This window comes from Podarcis raffonei, chromosome 7 (assembly GCF_027172205.1).
Source record: "Podarcis raffonei isolate rPodRaf1 chromosome 7, rPodRaf1.pri, whole genome shotgun sequence".
NCBI classification, from domain to species: Eukaryota; Metazoa; Chordata; class Lepidosauria; order Squamata; family Lacertidae; genus Podarcis; species Podarcis raffonei.
Genome location: NC_070608.1, coordinates 47816053 through 47822052, shown reverse-complemented (window position 1 = coordinate 47822052; position 6000 = coordinate 47816053). Strand labels below are relative to the sequence as shown.

Genomic DNA, 6000 nt, shown 5'->3' with positions numbered 1-6000 from the left:
TGCCTTCTGGGATCCAACTGTGAGCAGAATGTGAGTAAACTCTTTTTATACTTTTATGAAGACTGTGTCATTTCTTATCTTTTATGAGGGAATAAAGGGAAAATACCAGGACAGTTATTATAGAGGCTGTAGCGAGCCTGAACAAATGCATCCTCTGTGAGTTTAAAAAGGGGAATGTTACTCTGCTAAATTGTGGAACTTGTTAACACAAGTCGGAAAGGCTATAATCAAACAATATATCCTCTCCTGCATCCCTAAACATTCCCACAAGTCTTAGCCTCTGTGTTCCCTACCTGTTCAATGGGCCAGCATTTACCAGAAGCCTAACTCCTTGGCCATATAATTTAATACAAAGGGTTTGCTCACTTTCTTGACATGCACTTTGCATGAATGTGATCACTTGCTTCCTCTCTGTGGCACAGGCTGTGTGATTCTAGGAGGGGGATGATAAAGTATGTGGGAAAAGGTATCCCTTGGCTGCAGTCATCTTGTAAGCACACGATTGTGGCCCTTCCGGAGGGCTATGCTGACTGGAGCCCAACAGCATCGGGGAAAGGAGCACAGGGTTTCCATCTCTGCTTTACGCATTCAGGGATGGGAATCTGTGATGTCATTGGAAGATGAAAGAAAGGTTAGTAGCAACTCCGGACTATCCTAGCTGTCCCTTTCTACCTGTGTGGCAAGAAGGTGCAACCAGAAGGACCCCATCCGCGCCAGTCGGCATTGCCAATGGGCAGGGGCAAGGGCGTACCTAGGGGTTGGTCAGGTTGGTCCCCGCCAAGGGCGCAGGTCCAGGGGAGGGCTGCAAAAACAGCGCCCCTCCACTTTGGCTCAGAGTGGCCAGGAGCCACGTGCTCTCCGGGCCGCTCCTTGCCAAGGGAGCCCCATTATGCCTCTGGCTAGGGGTGGTGATGCTGCAGTTCAGCAACCTCTGGAAGCCAGACGAGCAGAGTTCGCTCCGCATCCTTCCTCCTTTCCCAGCTCTATAAAAGTTCCATTTAGCTTTCGTTTCTTCCGTCCCAAAGAGCCATCCATCATCGCGAGCAAATGGCCCGACAGGTCTGCTCCAGGGCTGGCTGCCCATCAGAATCTCTCCTCTCCCTGCGGAAAGCAGCGGCGTCCAGACTGCGCACACCAGGGGGGGAGGGGCAGGGGGAGGCGGGGCGGGGCGGCCAGTGGGAATCCGACGGCGCACCAATGGGGAGGCGCTTTGGAGAGCAGGGGCGTGGCCGCGGCGCTCGGATCGCTCTGTCAGGCAGGCTCCCGGGACTGCGAGCGCCGCCGCTGCAGGTGGGGAAAGGAGCGTCAGGAGGAGAAGCCGCCCGGCTTGGCAGCTCGCTCGCTCGCTCTCCCGCCGTCCTGAAGGGTTTCCAAGCGCGCCCCAGAGCCGCGCCACCCTGGTTCCTCGGAGCCTGGGTGAAAGCTGCCGCCGGCTGGCGCCCGCGCTACTTTGCCAGGAGGAAGCGGCCAGCGGGGGCTGAGCGGGACTCTCGGCGGCCGCTGCTTCTGGCGGCGGGTCTCTCAGGTGAGGCGCCTCGCCGCTTCTTGCTCCTGTCCCGCGCGGCCAAGTCTGAGGGAGGGCGGGCGGCGGACCCGAGCGGCTTCTGCTCGATGCGTCGCCGGAGAGCGGCGTCCTGCCCTTGCTTTGAGGTCAGCGGGAAGGGCTGGGCGAGGGACAGATGCCGCGCTCGCCGCCCTGCTGCGTCTCCGTCCGGCGAGGAGGCGGTGAAGGGAGCGAGATAGGTATCCGGGGAGAAAAACATGCCGCGGGGCGGGAGGGGGGGTCCTCTCCGCCGCCGCCGCCGCCCGGCTTCGCGTGGGCTTCTGGGGAGCGTCTCTTCCCCCCAGCGAGTCTCTCCGGTCGCTCGTGCCGAGCTTAAGAAGTCCATTAGCCTCTCGCTCTTCCCCCGCCCTTCCCAGGTCGGCGCTCGGCTCTGTGTGTGCGCGCGCGTGAGTGTGTAATCCTCTCGGAGTCCTGTCCCCACCCAGCCGCAGCCCCGCCGTCCTGGATGCTGCTTCGCTTTGCCCGCCCTGCCCAGCGTAGCCGCTCGCCTGCTTCCCGCGCCTTCTGCGCTCCCCGCTCTTCCAAAGAGGGACGAGCCCGTGGCTGGAATCAGACAAGCCGGGAGCGCAGAAGCAGCAGCAGGAACTTTGGCTCCGGGAGGGACTTGCTGTTCGCCCGTCTGTTTCTCGGAAGCCGGCGAGTAAGCTGCGCGTTTTGATTTTCGTAGCGCATGTGGAGCACAGCTGAAAGGGTGAGGATCTCTTCACTTCGTTCACCTCTTTCCAAATGGCTTTTTAACCTGCACGCTGAACTCTGGCAGATGTTGAGTTTTGCTGCACTCGAGCAGGTGTTCACCTCCCTCTGCGCTCCGTGAGATGTGCGCGTGAACGGGAAGCAAGCGCTCTGCATATTTCCATCCCTCTTTTTATTTTTATTTTTATTTTCAGTAAATTCGCATTTGTACTGTAGGTGATCTGTAATATTCAGTACAATGATCGATGGAAAGGAATGGTAGGAAAGGAATGACTGCAAAACAATGCTTGTCAGAGCTGCAACAAAATATTGCAGTGTGCGGTGCTTCTGTCCAGGATTTCAGCCTCTATGCTCCACTCTGTTGTTTCCTCCCCTTCACCAGCAGCCTACCAGAATTCCCCTCAGTAGTCCTCATTCAGCTGTTTTGGGCTTACTCTCCCAAAGCTATTTTCCTCTCTTCTGCAAGACTGCAAACCTTGGGGTTTCCCCAAACTGCTGATACCTCTCCTTTGTGTGTGAATGGTGCTATTTTGGCTACATCCAGGTCAGCACTAGGACGGCTGAGTTTGGTTTTAGCATATGTCTGTATAACTGATATGATAGAATGAGGGATGCAACCATGGATAAGCACTGGGGGAAGATCAAAGTCTATTAGTATCACCATTTCCCTCTTTGTCCTTCCCGGAATACTAGAGAAAACCATTCAGGGAGTGTGGATTTTTCTGTCAAGGGAAGAGGGGAAGGGGAAAGCCAGATTGTACTGTGTGAATTCTCCGCAGTTCCACTACTTAGGTTGTATTGTGATTCCAGTTATTTCATTAAGGGGGACAGGACCGAAGCAAGCTAAACTCCTAGATCTTCGGCAGAGTGCTGGGCTGGACTATGGATTGATTCTCTTCTGGAATGAGATGACACACAAGATTCTTGCTGTCTCACCCACCAGGAGTTATAGTGCTCTAATGTATGGAGAGATTGTAGGCACTCTGTGGCGCCATCTGTGGGACAACAACAATCAGATGACAACAATTATTAGACACTATAAGAAGGTTGGAGTCACAGCACTGATAGAAACATAAGCAGGAGGAAATGGCCTTAACAGATGTGTGTGTGCGTGCATGCATGCGTGAGAGATGATTTGCTTTACAAAAATAAACTGTTGGCTTTTAGGTGGTATGGACTTACTATTGACTGTACGAATCATATATGAAAGTATTCCCGTCTTTAGTGATTAATTTGTAGGTTAAATAATTAAGTTTTAATGCATAGACTGCCTCCCTTCAAATTGTGAAACAAAGTTTCAGTATTTGTTTTGCCAAAATGCATAATCTTCTTTTTTTGGTAATAATGAAGATATAGTTGTTAACCATAATCTCTCTCCCTCTCTCTCTCCCTCTTCAATCCACTGTTGTATCCCTTCTGTCTTCCATTTGTCACTTTGTTAAAAGTTATGGAGTATTGTTTGTAAAAGAAAAAAGAAAAAGTTACTAGGTAGCAGCAAAATCTTTTACATTTTCAACTGGTAAACACACACAAACATACACACACACTCTCTAAATTTTCATTTAATGGATTTACATTCATTACATTTTTTAATAAAATGTAAATATTTCAATTCTAGTAAATATGTGATTCCTTCCATACAGCTTGATATTCCAGGGAAATGGTAAGGAAATGAAAATAAAGTTAGCTAGGTAGAAAAATATATTTCATTTAACACTTGTTTCTTGCCTAGATTGCTTCCTCACCTCAGCTTAGCTACTACAAATAGGAATTAAAAGAATGACTGAATTGGAGAAACATTAACTAATAAACATAGCAGTCTTCAGCTACTTTAGCTGTGAGGGGGCTGAAGAGTAAACTCTAAAGGGCCTGCCTTATCTGCAGCAGTAATTAGGATTCTTTTTTTAGTAAGCTCACTTTGGGGTTCTTCTTCTTAAAGTTGGACTGCTTCCAAGAGTGCCTGTTTATCTTTCTCTCTGTAGAACACAGTTGCTCCACACACTGCTTGTGCGACATTATAGGCTGTGGCTGCCCAAGCTAATTGCTGACTGTCAGAGAGCGTTGTTAGATGTATAGTACTAATAGCATATGGGCAGTTGCATTTCATTATGCTAAAATATGCTAAAGACAAGGGGAGTGAGGGACTAGTCAGAGATCAGTCAACTGGGCAGGCTAATTGCAAGCCTAGAAAAGGTTGGACTAGGATTCTGCTGAAGGGTGTTGTTTCAGAAGGGAAATCTGCAGACTGGATAGGGTTATGGTGCATCAATGGCTAATAATGATCAGAGTACAAACTTTAAAAGCTGTGTCAGCAGATTCAAGGTGCATTTTGCCTGTGTCAGGAAAGTTCTTGAGTCTTCAGTAATATTACACAAACAGCTGATTGCATTTGTGGATAATGCTGAACCTACTGCCTGCAATTACTGACTGACTTCAGTGAATGGGTCTGTGGCATGTTTAGAACATAAACTCTGATGTATGTTGCAAGACCCATTTCCTTATCCATTTTTCTAATGCAGTTAAAGAACTGGTGAGCCAAGAGAGACGCCCAACAAAATGTTGTGGTGTGGAGTGTTCCTGTTAAGGTTTCCAGCCAGCTGGTGCTGCCGTCTTCCAGGGCAGTCATTCAATTCCACCTTCCCTCCTAGTTTTTTGTCCCCCTCCTCACGTCACAGCCAACCAGGGTATTAAGCATGCTAAGAGTCTTGGAGCAGCACTTGTAAGAGTCATTGCACCCCTCCCCCGACAGACAGACACATTATTTCACAGGCGAAGCAGATTTCGTGCCATATCTGAGCTTGCACTTGAACAGTACAATGTTTATTAATTACTAGAAAGCCCTTATTTCATGTGACTACTAGTATCTGTGCCTTACATTGATTGATCTATGGATATGTTTAGATGGAGAATGGTTCCTGAACCCCAACGCTTCTATTTTTAATTTCACTGTATCTACTTAAGTCTTTATGTATGTAATGGTTGCCATCGCCCAAATACTCAGAATGTTTTATAAGAGGCTAAATATAGCTTCATTATTTGCTCTTGTAATGTAAGCAACACCACATATGTTGTTGATCCCTGTAAGTTGATCATATTAGTGTCTCTTTATAGATCGCAGCATAAATGCACTTCTAAAGGGTGGGGGGGGAGGAAGGAGATCAATGTTTTAACACTGACACATTTTTAGCTTAACATTATTGTGAGTGACAAAAACATTGAACAAGATTGGGAATTAAATTTTGAACTCCTGTTTAGTCTGTAGAGTGGGTCAAAAGAGGTTAGAAATGCAGTTGTTTCAGAAATCAACTGAAATGCTTTGGCCTTATTCAGCAGCTGCCACTGCTGAATAATCCTGATCACACTGATGCACAGATAAGAGGTTTAACAGCATGAAATCAAGCAAAGAATAGAAAAATGGCAGTGACATTGATGATAATGAGGCAAAATCTGGGACTGACATTTTGAATTTTATGCCACATATACTATTCACTATTTTTCTTTTTTAAAAAAACCCACCATAGTGACTAAAATTATTTCTAAATTTTGCTCAGAAGCCTCTTTAAACTAAATAAGACTTTCTTCTGAGTAACCATATAGGATTACAGAAATAATGCTTATTTTTCTAATGATAACAAGCCTACTTAGAATTAGACGCACTGCTGAATGCCTCCAACTTTGTTAGATTGTGGGTAAAATCTGTAAGGGAACAATATGTCAGTTTTCTTTTTTTGAAGTGTGTGTGT

General features: G+C 47.4%; 1 protein-coding gene across 1 annotated transcript in view; it reads left to right on the top strand.

The window, feature by feature from the left end:
- Positions 1-1256: 1256 nt before the first annotated feature.
- The window catches only part of EPB41L3 (erythrocyte membrane protein band 4.1 like 3), a 124368-nt gene continuing 119624 nt past the window's right edge, over positions 1257-6000 (top strand). Inside the window, exon 1 of the mRNA XM_053396482.1 lies at positions 1257-1525. The gene's annotated coding sequence lies outside the window, so the exon portion shown is untranslated. The remainder of the gene's footprint in view (positions 1526-6000) is intronic.